The sequence below is a fragment of the Oryzias latipes genome, chromosome 8 (assembly GCF_053564925.1).
Source record: "Oryzias latipes strain Hd-rR chromosome 8, Olatipes_Hd-rR_3.1".
Lineage (NCBI taxonomy): Eukaryota > Metazoa > Chordata > Actinopteri > Beloniformes > Adrianichthyidae > Oryzias > Oryzias latipes.
In genome coordinates this window covers 20750805-20766920 of record NC_136244.1, presented here as the reverse complement: position 1 = coordinate 20766920, position 16116 = coordinate 20750805, and the positions used below count along the sequence as shown (strand labels likewise).

At 38.8% G+C, this 16116-nt stretch overlaps 1 long non-coding RNA gene across 1 annotated transcript in view; it reads left to right on the top strand.

Moving 5' to 3' along the window:
- Window positions 1-6466: 6466 nt before the first annotated feature.
- LOC111947740 (uncharacterized) overlaps window positions 6467-16116 on the top strand; it is a 59801-nt gene continuing 50151 nt past the window's right edge. The window contains exon 1 of the long non-coding RNA XR_002873652.2: window positions 6467-6564. This is a non-coding gene — a long non-coding RNA (uncharacterized LOC111947740). The remainder of the gene's footprint in view (window positions 6565-16116) is intronic.

Sequence of the window (16116 nt, the reverse complement as noted above, 5' to 3'; positions counted from 1 at the left end):
GCAAAGGTCATTAAAGCCTGGCATACATTAGAAAATCTGCTAATTATGAAATGGCTTAACTCCACATTCAGTGGGATTATGTCTGCTCATTTAGAGTATGTTGATCTCCTCCTTTACTCGTCACAAGACAGTTGATGTATGGGACTTGTGGCACAGAACTAATGTTCCCAGTGCTTGTCGGTCATCTTAACTAACTGTAAGAAGTCCATAAAAGTAGCAGAATGAGGATCTGCATCAACATCACAAGACTGTTTTGGGGTTTCTGCAAAAAGAAAAAAAAAAGTAGCTCTTATGGCTGTCCTCTGTCCCTCTTTATATTTGAGATGAGACACAATATGCTGATGGTATTTTCAGAACATGCAAAATGATGCACTCTGTCAAAAATGATCATTCAAAGCTTCTGTCAGTAACACAAAACTCATGTACATAATTCCTCCAGCTTTCAGTGCAAAGCCTTAAGACAAGTTGATACAATAAGCTTCTATAATCAGCTATTGCAAATATCCAAAAATAAATATTGGCACTGCAAAGTACACGAGATACCGAATCAACTCGGGATCTGAGCCATCAACACACTTTGTCGCTGCAAAGATGGTTCTCCAAAGAGCTCTGTATTAAATATTTACATGTTCAGTAATTTGGCAATTTCCTTACAGACCCCCTTAAAATAAAGTCCTTATAATATCAAATTTAAACTAATATACTATGAAAATATGAATAATATTAAAAGTATTTCTTTTAATGTTAATGTTCTCAAATATTTCTTTTTTGGGTGGTGATGCTGTCTTTATAAGGTTTTTAGCACTTTGTACTATTTTATAAGTCCCACTCTGGTCATTTTGACCTGTTTTTAAGTGTTTCTAGTGGTCTTTTAAAATCAAAATTAAAAATTTAAATACAACGTTTTAGTCAAAAACAAAAAGCTGTCATTTTCTAGGACATAGTTTCTGCAGAGCAACTGGAGTTCATTAGAAATTCGCCTGTAAGTTGTGGGCGGACTATTGGTGCAGAGCAAGCCCGCACCCCCTTCCCCTCTGCGTTGCTGAGAGGAACAGGAAGCTCATGGCCCACCAAACATGTTTTTTCTACATCACAAAAAATCTCGTTTTCAAGGGACTTTTTTGTCTGCTCCTGATTCACAATGATTTGAATGAAGAAATACTCAGACATACAATTTTGAGCTTAATTTTCTTGTTATAAGTTCTCCATCATGAGAAAAATGCCCATGAACATGTTAAAAACCACCAAAAATCAGAGTGGGTCTTTAAAGAGCACAGAAGTGGTGTAGATTTCATAAAGCATTTCTGCAGTTGTCTGTTGTTAGTGCAGCTCTGGTAGTATCTCTCCTGTTCTAGTAGACCCCAGAAAGGCTAACTGCATGTGATGCTCTGCAGTTTTAAAAAGTCAAATGTTAAATCTGAAGAAAAATGACTTAAAATTCAATATGCCGGTACTGTATTTTATTTAGAAAATCTATTTTCTTTTAAACTATAATGAATATTTTTGTCAACTTTTACAATGAAGTAAAACTTCAATATAAAAGAAGAGTCAGTCCATAAACGAAGTGCATTTTTATCACGTCATTTGAATATAGTAAATGAAAGTTTTTATGTACAATAGGAAGATTATATCCATAGTTTTCCATATCACACATGCCTTCAGTGACTCCTAATGACAAATTTGCAGATTTCAACATTTCCAATTTAGTAAGAATTATACTGTCAACTTTTTTAATAAAGAGTACAGCCGGAAGGGAATTTTGTCCACCAACAGTCAGTCTTCCTCATTTAGACCTATCCCTGATCAGTGCATTTGCGAAAAAACCAGAAGCCGCTTTAACAAAAGTCAGTCATACCAGAATCTCGACCCCTTCTCCAATTTTCCCAAACATATTCACTTCCTGCACCAAAGAGATCCTTATTTTGACCAAACTCCCAACATTTAAAAGTCAAGTTTGATGTTTTAACAAAAAAGATTGGACACAATCTACTAACTGAATTGGCTTGTAAGCATTAAATTATGAACTAATTTAAAATAATAATTGAAGCAACATTACTAGTTACTCAGCTAGATTTATGATGAACCAATTAGCTTAATATTTTAATTTAAATTGAAAGTGACCGTAGAGCTTTCTAGTCTTTTTCTGGCAAATTTTCCACTGGCTTATAATGCACAGAAACATGATGTCGAGTTAGCTCTGACTCACTTCTGTTAACACCCCTTCAAGTCCCATTATCTACTGAAATCTTTCTCTGATTTCACCTTTGATTTGACAAAGCCTCTATCTGCATTGGATGCACACATTGCCCTTGAGTAGATGCACCAAAATAACCTCCACACAGTAGACCTTGTTTGATCAAATCACTTTGAATTTAGTCTGTTTAATAATCCAATTGCCATTAAGACAGGCGCTAGTGCTTAGATCTATAAAAGGTTAATAAGCCTCAGCTGCAGTCTGTTTCTCTTGGGTAAATGTCACTTAGACATAGGCCACCATGGGTCAAGATCTCTCCCCAGATCTAAATTTAATCACATAGCATTGCCTGGCCCTGTCTTCACCCTCATTAGTACTTGGCTGGAGCAGCAGTATGATCTGACCTGCTTTAGCCCTGGCACTCTCCTTCTAGCCCTTGACGCTGACCCAGACGTGCCAGCAGACTCTTACTCAAAGCTGACACCTAGTCTAACAATTCAATATAAATACAGTGGGTTTATTTGACATCTGGATCTGCAGAAGTGCCACCACGCTGCGTGATCCGCTGGCTGATCTGTCACCTGATGAAGTTTGTGCCACCTGTCGGCCTGACCCAGATAATGACTGAACGACCGGAATGATTCTAGCAGCCGTCTCGTCTTAATTATCTCCTCAGAGTTTAATTAACCGGCTCTACTATTGGCCAACAGAAAGAGAGAGAAAGAAAAAGGTTTCAACTCACTTCAAATGCTGCAGAAACAGAACGGATCATCAAAAGATTATTGTTTAGTTCAAAGCTGCTCAAACGCATGAGGTGCTTCATGACGAATAACTCCTGAGAGGCAGTGTATGATTAAAATGGATACATTTCCATATTGTTTGTGGAAGCACCGCCGGGAAAACACTGTCACACGCCTTGAACATTATGAATATGTCCCTTCTTTTTATAACCGTACTTTAAAAAGATGTGTAAAAAGTCCACATGGAACAGAAGGCAAAATCATTTAGTTCTGAATGTTAATACGAATTATGTACAAAATGGGTAATAATTCTTCTGCCCTGCAGAAATGATTAACATAATTCTGATAAATAGGCAGATGGCAGAATGTGTGAATTGAGTTAGATTTATCTTAATTAATATCTTGAACCTACTTGGCGAAAGGTAAATGGCTCCACCGGGGCCGAGGATGTTCCTCTGTCTTGTGTGTGTATCTTTCTCGTGGCCTGACATGCAGCAGTGGCCTGAGGATATTAAGTCGCTCTCCAGGTATGCATCAAACCCAGACAGCCTGCTGATAATGAACACATACCCAGGCAAGCAAGCAAACACATTCTCATGGAGTCCCAGACTGGTGCTCTTCAAAATAAAAGCTGCCAAAATCATTTTTTTCTTCTTCTGTATTTTTGCAGTAACAGCCATCATACTCAGGTTTTTTTTTTTTTGCCTTTTGTTGCCAGCGTCACATACAGTGTGAATTTTTACTCGTCACAAATTAAGGCAATTAAAATGTTAATCATCACAAGTAGAAAAGGGACAAAGGAATTGGAATAAATTGATGTATTGACGTTTTTTTAATTAATTCAGTGGGGTTCCTACACTGTTGGGTAATTACGCTTAAGTGTTTAATTACATATTTTGATGGGATCCTCAATTACTCCAGCTTAATAAAATATCATTAGCCTGTCTCCCAGGTTCTGAGCTTTGGAGGCACGCCGTATTAGAGTATTTAAATAAAGTATTAGATTACAGCTGGTTAGGATGTGTGCCAGGTCTCCAGCGCTCAGTCTTGACAAAATCTTTAACCTGAAAGCCACCCTTCACATCAAAGTTTGACATGGCGGCAAACAAACAGTGCTGCATTTACATATTAAATAGCGGCGGGCGTCAAAGTCACATGGCCTTGTTGCTGTGAGCCACAGTGCCGCCTTGCGGGATGCTCAGTTGTCAGCCTGGCAGAACTATGAGAAATTACCCAGAACTAAAGGCCAGCGAAACCCTCCCCATTTCAGACCAGTTAGGGTTTATTACCAGGCGAGAGTAAATATTCAATATATTTCACTGACTGTGTGTTTTACAAATCAATTTCCAGTGTCGCAACTGCAAATATATGCAAAGCACAGATAAGTGCCTAGTTGTCACTTATCCAGTGTTGCTCAGTCAACCTCCTCTGTCAGAGTGCACATAAAGAACGATAGCTGCCATCTGCTTGCACTGTGAAATGATCGTGTCTAAATCCTCTAAAGGTTACTGCAGTTATGCAAGTGCTCCAACCATTCTTTCTGCAGGCTTTCTAACATTGCAACGTCTTTTTTTAAACCTTGTTTTACATCTTCTTGAAAGGAACAAGGATCTTTAGCAATGGCTAACAGGCAAGATCCCATAATTAGAACACAGTTCAAGTTGGTTAGCAGGTAATGTACCTTAAGGGTAGAAGTCTAATTATTGTCTTTGAAAAGCTAATTTAGCGTCAAGCACTTCAGGTGTCTTTTCTCCTCTTTTTAGCAAAGGGAAAGGTGTCCTGGAGCGCTGCCAGGTCTGAGCTGCTTCTCCTACCTTGAATCCTTGAGAAGAATACATTTAAAGCAATGCAACTGAGCCTTTTTTAGGTGGTGTTTTTTCTTTTTCTTTTTAATGCACCTCTCCTTGACCTTCTGATAAATGCTCTTAGAAGGTAAACTTGGTTTCTGGCAGATGGTGTTTGTGAGTGATACTTGTTCCCAGCAGAAACAGGCCATGGGAAACGATCACAACTGAGTCTCTGCAGAGCAAAACAGCCTAGTTACCTGACAGCATATGCTCTGATGCGGCCTACACCTGCTTAAAGATGCCGTTTACACCAGCGTCCCTGGACTCCACCTCTGAAAGGGCTGTTAATCACAGCTCAAAACACATTCAAGCGCTTTTAAAACAGCTAAATTGAACTTTGAAGAGTGTTTTCCTTTTCTTTCTTATTAAAAGATATGGCTTTATATTTTTTGTGGATCTATTTATTGTACTATTTTATGAGAAACAGAAAGCTGTCATTCTGCAATGAAAAAAGGTCATCCAGTGAGGAGAAAGCCTGTTTTCTTTACAGAGAGACAAAGACTAAATAACTGAAGCAAAAAAACAAAAATGGGTTCTGTTTTTACTTTATTAAACGTTATTTAATTTGTATCTTCATTTGACTAGCATTTCACTTTATTTGCTATTAATTTTGTATTTTCTCCACATTACACTCTAAATTTCCAGTGCACATCTGTGTTCTTTTCTCTTTATTCAGTTTTTAAGTATTTTTGTGCCTTTTAAAAATAGTTAGTACACGTTTATTTTTCATTTTCTATCAAATTCTGGCATTTGAATGTTTTTTTCCCCGCCATTTGGTTCCTCAGAAAGCTTCCATGTAAGAATTTTTTTCCCCTCTACTAATCGGTTTATATTGTTCTAATTGTATGTTAGTTATATGTTTAAAAATTAAAATTATGCTGTTTATGCCGTAAGTGCACACATAAAGCTTTGGACACTTTCTCCTCTGGCTCCGGCAGAGTGTTTATCCCACACTGTGGTGCAGTCCAGCCACACCAGCAGGGACTGAAGCACAACAGAGTCCACAGTCACAAGGATCAGTAACAGGTCTGCTGCTGAAATATGTGCAAAGTGTCAATAGTCTGGAGCCCCACCGTCCAACTGGAAGTCATTGAGCTGCTAAAATAGAACTGGTCATTAGGACGCAGTCACCCCAGTCTGTGCCAATTCAGATGTCTTAGCAACCCTGGGCACGGCGGTTTGATCTGCCTTGCTGTCATTGATTCACACGGCTTCCAGCTGGAGCAAAGATCCCCACTGAAGCGTGTGATAGAAACCTCTCCATCTTGGCACATCTTGGCTTGCTCAATCCCCTGCAGGCCATTAGGGATAGAATATGTTGTTGTCTGTTGTTTTTTTTTTTTTGTTGTTTTTTTCTCCCTGCACCTCCGGAAGAAAAATACAGTCTGTCTTCATGCTATAACAGCCATTACTTAATTGTGCCGGATTTTCTGAGCAGAGTGTTGCTTTAATTAAGCAGCTAATTGCAATGTAGCTCTTGATTAGCTTTGGGGGATGGGAATGTTCAGACAGCCTGATATGTTGTGCACACTTCAGAATCATTTACAGAAATTGAAGCTAATTTCGCTCTCTGTCTATTGCTGCATTAATTTAATTTGGGTTTCTTTTAGCTCATTAACACTTCTAATTAATACGTTGACATCACTATTAAGATGTCTCTTTGAAAGTGGTGTCTCCTGATAATCAGGATGAAGGAGGCACGGATGGATCGAGAAGCCGACTGGGGCGAGTGAAGAAAGCTGTCAGGCTGAAGAGGAGGAAGATCCTCATTGGTAACAGGCAGGTAAAGTGACCAAATTGGATATAAAGGAGGTGCTGATTATTTTAAAATGTGACTGGGGTTATTCACTGTGAGTGTGTGTGGCCGCTGGTGGGAGCTGGGGGTGGAGATGCGTCAGGCCCAGATGCCATACACAGCTGAAGATCACGCCTGACTAACTGTGTGCTTGGGTTTGTCACTTTAATGAGCAGAATTTAGTGGCTATTGGCTGGTAATGCTGTGCGAGGAGCCCCATTGCATTACCATCACTTTAACCAACCTCCAATGACTGTTACATATGTGGCGTGATTTCCTCCGCGTGTAAACTGTAGGAAAAAAAGAACGCTAAATGGAAATTTTTTGACATCTTACCCCAAAGCAGCCAGCAAAAATTAAGTATTTAAAAATATTGTGTTCACTTTTAAGTCGTCTAAACTGTCCGATTATTTCTGCTGCAGTTTTTCTACACATGACATCCACTCATTTACCCCAAGCTACATATTGCTTCTCTGATTGACTTCCTCTCACACCGTCTTCCGCGAGCTTCCATAAGTTGAGAAATAGGCATCGATCGAGACGGGATTCAGTTATTTGGCACGGCGATCAATAGGGGACGTTGTTTTCCCCGAGAAGTGCTTTCTTTGTTGAGTGTTCCTGAGGACGGGCCACACTGTAGGAAAGCCTTCTGTTTAGCACTTCATTAAAACTGCCTCTAATAGGAGCCACCCGGGAGACGCTCTCTGCATCATGTGTAAAAGCGATCAACATCTGCATCAATTAACCCCTCCATCCCCCTGGGGCCCATTAGGAGGGAAACACCCTTTAAAGCTGCATATGGTTTTAGCTCACAATGGAGAGTGAACAAATATAATTGCTTATTTATTTGCTTTTTTTTTTTTTTGTATTCCTTTTCTAAGAATAATCTTGTGCAACATTTTTTCCACACTGAGTAAAGCCTTTAAAGCATTTGGAGCCCAATACAGACCAATAGATTCAAGATTTATACACGAAAGTCAGATATTTTTGGAAGAATCTTAATTCGGGAAAATTTTTGTTTACACCATTCGAATTTCCATCAGAAATTGTGCATATTATAACATGTCTAAAATATATAAAGTGGCATAAAGAGAGTGTTTTTGTGGCTAAATTTACCTTCAAATGAGAGGGGCATTCAACACCTCATTTACACATGATCTGTGATTTTCTTTTTTATAATTCATGTGACATCATGCAGGATTTGCCTCTGATCATCTGCCCACATCTGCCACAAGCACTTATCCTTCAGCAAACAACGGCAGCTGAGCCCTAATATGTTTAACAAACCCCAAACCAAATCAAGAGTAATAAAATCACTCATTTTGGTTAATGAGTATATTAACAGCAGAGGTAGTGTTTAAGCACAAACAGGAACAACAACATTAATAATTGCAACTCTCCGGTGGCTGGCTGATGTAAGCTTTAATAATTAACAAGTCTTTGTCTTTTCCCCGGGAGGCTCTTTTCCTATTATCCAACTAAGTTACAAACAAGTAATTACGCTGTCACTGAATGGTCACAACAGTTTACCTCAGAACATCCCCGGTTCCACGTTTAATACCGGCTTTCAAGCTGCACAGCTCACCTGACAGATGCCACAGTTAAAGGCACAGGATGGCATTTTAACTTATTTATTTCACTTTTTTTTGCTCTCATTAGAGGATTAGTCCTCTTACCTCCTGTGTTTACATATTAGCACTAATCCAATTGAGTCAACAAGGGCACTTAGTGCAGGCTATGAACTGAGTCTGCGGGACTTGAGACGGGGTGGGGAGGGGATATTAATTTACTACTTTCGATTTTAAGCTTCCAGGAAAAATAGTTTTGAACATCTGCTATGACAAATGAAGCATTGCAAAAGAGTATGCCGTCAGTGAGCATCCTGTAGAGGGAGCTCCTGTGTATTAGTCCGGTTCACTACTGTTTCATGTAAATAACACCATTTATTTATTTATGTTGGCAAACAGTCATTAACTTTATCATTTTCCTGCCTCTATGTATAAAAAAAAAAGGACTTCAAGGCAGGTTTCAGTTGTTAAAAACATGAAATCTAACGAGGAAATGTGTTCAGTTAAAATGGAAATCAGTTAAAATCAGATGAAAAAACAGCAATTTTTGTCTAATGAGGATCTGGATCCCTACCTCCTGGCTTCTCTTCTGCTTCTCGTTCTCCTGCCATCATCTCCATAACATCAGTTGTGACCTTTGACCTGCAGGCCATAACCTGTGTCAGCTGAAACTAATTAGCCTTTGATCGCTGGTGAGTCTAACCCGAGAGATGTTTGCAAAAGTCCAGTAAAGATATGATTTCATTTCCTAACAGTTTAGGCTGCAGGTACATGCAGAGAAACATCAGTCACAATAACTGATGTTGAACACACTTCTGGATCTAATATTGAATAATAGCCTCATATGCAGGACTCAATTAAAACGTCTTGCTCAACATTGGCTCATTATACAGCCTGTATTTGTGTGGTTGCATCGTTTATCTTCCCCTAATTAGCCACAGATCAATAAGGCAATTGATTTTGCGTTATGCTCAAAGATTCAGTGGAGGAGTTAAAGTGTAAAAAATGCAATACAGGCCAGCCGTGCGGACACAGACATGAGTCTTCGGGCTTCCCTGCAGACTTTGAACCCTCTGCACTTATTTGGGTCAAAATGTATGTTGTCCTTTATTGATGGTGGGAGGCGCAGAAGAGCTTCACTGCAAAAATACATGATCTGAAGTATTATTGTCTGCTTTCTAGTCTAAATGTCTTACACTTGATGTAATACAAAACTAATTTACCAATAGCTTGTTAGTCAGATAAAAAGAGTAGTTTTGGGACAATAAATCAGAAGTTTGATTTGTGAACATGAGCGGCTTTGTTTCAAGAAATTAGCTTGATTTAGGGAACTGGAAAGTTTTATTTGACTCATAACACATAAAAAAGACATTAACAACAGCAGGACAAACGTTTGAACGTAAACATCCAACCGTTTTCTGAACCCACCTAACCCCATTTGTGGTTGCTGGAGCCTATCCCAGCTACTGTTTGATGAAGACAGGATGCTCCTTGAACGGGATGCCAGTGTGTAAAAGGGCATATATACATTTACATATAAGATACATAGATTTGAGACAAATTTATTTAAAAAATGTATAATTCTAATCTTATTTAAGATGATTATGATCTAGAAAAAAGGAGACTAGAATTGGACTGTTCTAGTGTTGGAAAAAAATGATATTTTAAAGATATAAACTCTTTTTGAGCAATACACAATTATTTCAGGAATTACTTCCAATAACCAGAGCAATAATAGAAATGTTTATGTAGCTAATTTAAGATTTAATTTTGTCTCAAAGGGCAGGACATCGAAACTTACTTTTAGAAATGTCACCAAGACAAAATCTTCTGACAGCACTGGCCATTTTCTTTTTACTTATAACAAGGGACAAACATGTTGTATTAAATATATTTTTTACTTGTTCAGTCTAGCATGACTCACCTAAAGTGGTTCGAGCCGGTGTGTGAAAAATAACAAATAATTAATTTAATTAAGATGAACATTAGGAAATATCAGTATTGTTGTTAAAAATATGATTTAAAGTTACATTTTCTTTTCATTGTCATCCAAAACAGAAAAGCAAACATGTTTAGCAGAATTTAGAGGGAATTTTCTCTCAACTAATGAAACTACGTTCAACTATAATTTGACAACATACATTTAATATTTGCCAAGTAACATATTGTGCTTGAATAATTTTGAATGATTTCATCCAAATAATTGTTTTAAATAAGAAAAAACCAAAAAGTCTGCCAATGTGGTAAGAATAATGGTCTTACCAAGAATTTTTAATTTAAGAAAAAAACTCCACTCACTATTAGACATGTTTTCTCAAACTAGGAATATTTTGCTATTGAAGACCTCTCTTGATAAGATTATTTTTCTTGCAAGACAGAAAATAAAGACATTTTTTTGAAAAAAGGCTCCTTTTTCCCCCCATAAGATTCAGATTTTGCAGATTGGCTTTACTGGGTAAATTTAAGTTTTTTTAACTCAAATTTGAAATGTGGGTATTAGTGTTAGTGTCCTAAAAAGTACTCAAATACAAACAGACCACACAGCATTTATTTTAGATTGAGATTTTCCATGAAGGTGCAGGAAAATGAAGACAAAAATAAAGGGTTTTGTGTGTGGTACAACAAAGATGGTAAAGTAACACCTGTTAGAACCTAATTTGCACCTTTAGGCTGTTCATTAATACAGCTCGTGCTGAAATCACACCAATAGAGTCTGTCCACACCTAAGGGCACTCTGTCTATTCATCAGCGCACACTCATTTCTCATTTTCTTTAACATTAGTCATTATTGCAGAGCTCCAGTGCTGCACTTGGGAGACAATATGCACGTGTAATGTGTCTTACAGTCGCTGTCGTTCACCTTGTGAGCCTGTTATTAAAGCTTGTGGTTGCTTAACAGCATTTTCTGTGTTTTTAAAAGTAACTGTCAAACTGGTGCCAGTCTCACTCTGCCTGCAAAGAGATGACATAATGATAATCGAACTATTTGAAGGGCTGTCGGACCACTTTTTATCATTTTGCTGAAATGCTGCAGGCACGTTTCAGTGGTTCACGCCAGCGCTTCACAGCTGGGAAGGGCGGGAGTTATTGAAGCATCAGCTCAACTGAACTTCTCGTCTGTGTGAACTCTACTATGCTGACATTCTCCACAATGAAGACCACGCTTAAATATACACCGCATTAGAGCAACACACCCTGAGGCGGTGCTGAAGCTGCAGTTCTGCTCTTCACCAGCAGATGACCAGTTCCCTGCCCTCCTCCCCAGTGGGAGCACCCTGTCTGAGTTCTCCATGAATTTCCCTTTCTTTTCATCACTCTCTAATGTCCAGCTGCTCCTGTCAACACCTTCTTACACCAAGCAATTCATTGCGACATACTGGCAGCTGAGACCCCTGTGATGAACTTCAATCTGCCGTTTGCAGTGGGGGCTTCACCCTAAGTCAGGCTAATCAAGGGAAACACCCCCTTCCAAGAGGGAGGGCGTCTACAGACAGATTGAGCCCAAGTTACCCCGTAATTACCCTGCCACTGTCCCTCTGCTGCAAGCTGCCGCATCCAAAACCACTCAGCAGTAGAACAGACACTTTGATGATTACTTTCCAATCTGTTTACCGGTTAGCAACGACCAGCAATAAACTGCTTTTTTAAAATTTTTTCTCTTTCCTTGTCCTGAAAACATTTTTAAGGGGTCACAGCATCTGGCATTTTGTTATGCCTCCTACGGTAACACAGTTTAAATGTCTTTTGCCTCGGGTCTCGATTATTTCCGACTCAGTACAATCCCTGGAGGGAACTTTTTGGGGCCTTCTGAATTTTATTAAAGCCTCTACAGCTGATTACTTGGAGTGAGGTGCACAGGTTGGTGCATTTTAGGAGCCGAGTGGAGGCCTGACAGGGTCATGTTTAACATGTCCACAGGCAATCAATTCACCTTAACCCCTCCTGGTACTCCAGCCCTCTCCACCTAAGCTCTCCTTAATAACCAGGCAATGGCGAATTACTGATAAGGCGCCAGGGTTTCTGACCTATATATCCCTCCCTGTATGTATTTGAAAAAAAATATTTGTAATGCATTGAAAAAAAATAAAGAAAAGAAAACAATGACACATCACACTGAATTCTCTATTTCTTTTTTTGGTCTACATGGTTGGAAATGTTAAAAGACCCACACCAATGAAAGTAGTATTTTTGGTGTTTTTAATGAGTTCCTCAGGGAATTTTCTTATGATGGTGGACATATATAAAGAAATTTAAGCTTAAAACAGCATTTCTGTGTATTTCTTTATACAAATGGTTGTGAATCAGGAACAGATGTATAAAAAAAATGTCATTGGAAAAAGACTGAGGCAGTGACGTAGGTGCTACAGTTGGCAGGCCACAAGATCTCTGCTGCGCTCCATTCTGATGCATCTACTTGCAGACAAATGTACGTCTTTGTTTTCCTCATCAGAGCTGGCATCTGGCTTAAAACCGTACGGCTAGATAGCTCCAATATTGTTCCCCACTTTTGTTGAACCAGTTACCGTATTTTCCGAACTATAAGTCGCCCTTTTTTTCATAGTTTGGCAAGGGGTGCGACTTATACTCCGCAGCGACTTATATAAGAAATAAATTGAAATAAATACATTGTTAACCCTCCTGTTATGTTCATATGTGAGGAACAGAGATGATGTTCCTGGGTCAATTTGATGTATGAGGTATGTTAAGTGTTAAGAGTATGTTAAGTGACTCAGAGAATCAGCAAACTTTTTTCTACAGTAAGATCTTGAAGGCTAACAACATAATATTCTATTTTCCAATGATTTCATAGATTCAAAATTGCAATAAAAATGACAACTGTTTCTACAAATACAGGATAAAAAAAACAGAGTATTAGTTAGCCAATGATGCTTCATGAAAGGAATAAATAAATAGGTTTGAGAAAGAATTACTGTGAAATTATGAGATAAACAGTCTGCTATGATTGTGTCATATGAGGTTGTGAAAGTTATTATATCTTGGTCTCAGATTTTGTCAAATAAATTTCCTGTCAAAATGCGACTTATCTGTGTTTTTTTCTACTTTATAATGCATTTTTGGGCTGGTGCGACTTATACTCCGGAGCGACTTACAGTCCGGAAAATACGGTATGTTAGTTTTGAAGTGGGAGGGGCTGTAAGCTAGTGGGAGAGAGTGTAAACAAAGGGATGATAGGAAGACAGGCTTCCCACTCACAACTTAAAGGGGAATTTCTGATAAACTACTGCTCCTCTGCAGAAACTGTCCTAGAAAACAACACAAGATATGATTTATGCCTAAAAAGGGCATAATCATAAATAAAAGACCACTGGGGATATTTTAAAATGGATCAAAGATGATTGGAATGGTGAGAATAGGACTGAAAATGTCAACTATAAACAAGATGTAAAGGAAACATCACAATGTTCTTTTGGTTTAAATTATTAAATGTAATCTATTGCATTATTTTTGTGATTTGTAGAAAGTTTAGTTGATTTAAAACACATCTCAAGCACTTGGAGTTGGCTTGATGGGTCTGTAATACCCTTATCTAAATCAACATATATTTATTGCAATGCTGGAACACATTTTAAAGAGGAAAGTCTTTCACAGCTCAGTAATCACACTGCAACTCTCTTACATGTCAGCGACCTCTGTGTAAGTTTTTACTTAACAAGCATGCAAGGGTTCTACATTTGCCCTCATATGACAGTGACTAATTGCCCTGAGGATGCAAGCTGCTTGTTAGGCTAAGGGAGGATTCTCTTTCTCTGGCTAAATTCATTATTTCTCCTTTTCAATTCACTCTCCCTCATCTCAGAGAGCTTGGAAACCAGATATGCAGATTTTCTTTCTCTCTAATTGCTCGTTGCTAATTTTCCATGTGGACTTGTTCCCGGTTGTGTCTTTCAGAGCCGATTCCTCACACATTTAGACGATTTAGCTGCAGTTCTAAGAACAGTTTCTGACACTTTTGCTTTTTTTAACTTTAAAAAAAGACAATTTTCTTTTAAACTATAGGCATAAATCCACCTGTACAAAAGTTTTTTTTTTCTTTTTTTTTTTTGGAAGTGTAAATAAAACTTTTTGCTGTCTGCTGGCTTCATGGTGGTTTGTATTTTTGCTCCATCTCTGATGAACCTGTGCAGCTGTTGGGGTCGCGGCTGTTTAGGCGATTAGGAGAGGTTGGGGGGGGTCAGTGAATCGCTGGAAACATCAATTTGACTGGACATTGTGCTCTTCCTTTACCACCCTGCTGTTTTGGTATTTATGTCCACTGTTTACACAGAGCACACTGGAGGAGGGGGGCTTCAATCAATTCCATTATCTTTTCTAATGCTGCTGTCTCCAGCCCAGCCTGACTCTCAGGCCTTAATGATGAAAATTAAGGAACACCACACACTTTGGTTGTTAATCTGCTGCGCCTCCGTCCTTTTTGATGTTTTACATGACAGCTGATTTTCTGAATTTACCTATCTTGCCTCTGTCTACACCTATACAGCCTCTCAAGCACCCTCCCTTGTGTTCAGCACCATTTCACCCCACCTTCCCCCAACCTTTTCCGCCCCTTGCCTGTCCCTGGACAGGTTTCAGCATATAAATTTGAAAATGATTTGTCCTGCCCTCTTAATAATAGATGAGAGAGCAGAGTATGGGTCCCTTCAATAAACTCCATCCGTGCTTTAATTAGTGAACAAAAAGGAAAAAAAAACATTGGGTCTGCTGAGGACTCTGGCTTTGGCTCTGTGTTGGTAATTAAAAATGAAACCACCAAAAGGAGAAGAGGAGAAGGCTCTATTTTTAACGGGCAGGCTGTTTGGTGCTGAGTGCCCGTATAAGGTTCTGCAATAAAGAGTGATAATGAAGGTGTGAGACCTCTGGGGGCTGACTGGGCGCTCGCTACAATGGTTGCTCTCACACCAGACTGAAATACAGGGAGCAATTAGAGAAGGCAGTGTATAGACTGGCCACCAGAGATTAGTTAACACCTCAGGAGCTTCGCTTCAGGACAGGCACATGCTTGTTTTCTTTCTCACTCATTTGCTTTCAAGATAAGGCCTTTCAGATTTATTTTATTCAGTTGTCATCTCAGACAGTTTAACTCAAGTTGTTTAGTTTAGGTGCGGCCCTTGATCTCTCCTCGACTTTCCTTTTGAATTATCCTGGCTCTCATAAATTCTTGAGCTTTTCCTGCACATTTGAAAAACTACGGACAGCACTGTCAGAGATGGAAGGGACCTTAAGCCCAAGAACCAATCAAGAGGACATTGTTAATGGAGGCCACATATAAGCCGTTAAGCCAGTATATGCATAATGTTATTTAATTGGAGTCATAAAAAGCCAATTAACCCCTCCCCCGCGTGCTTTCTCACTCTCTTTCTGTCTCTTTTTCTGTCAAATCCCAATGAACGTGTGGCGCGAATTGGCGATATTATTGGCACACTGTTATTTTGAAAGAATTTCGTAAATTAGAGCCCTAATCTGAAATTATTTCTACAGCAAACAAACATGTTTTTGAAAAACAGACAGCAAAGAATTGGGAAAAAAAAAAGGTTGGGCCACGAAAGGTGAGGATCTGCATGTGATCGCGCTCTTTTCTCAGCTCGTTCTCTGAATGTTGGTAATTCTTACCAACAATATATGTGCTCCCAGGAAAATAGCAACAGTGGGTTGCAATATTGGATCTGTCAGGCTCAGGCCATTTAAATTTCAATGCCAGTAAAGAGGGGGGAAGCAGACACTGTTAAATATGATGCTTGAATGAAAATCTAAACCCTCCAATACCTCTAAGCAATGTAACTCAATGAGATGAATTAACTGTAAACGCCTCATTCTCTGTGTGAGTGTCTTCCAATTTAAAATCTCATTATTCATATAAGATCCTGAACAAGGTGACTCTTAGGATAGATCGAATAAGTGAAGATAATCTTACCGGACAGTTTTATGCAAATAGGGAATGTATTGAATCAACTAT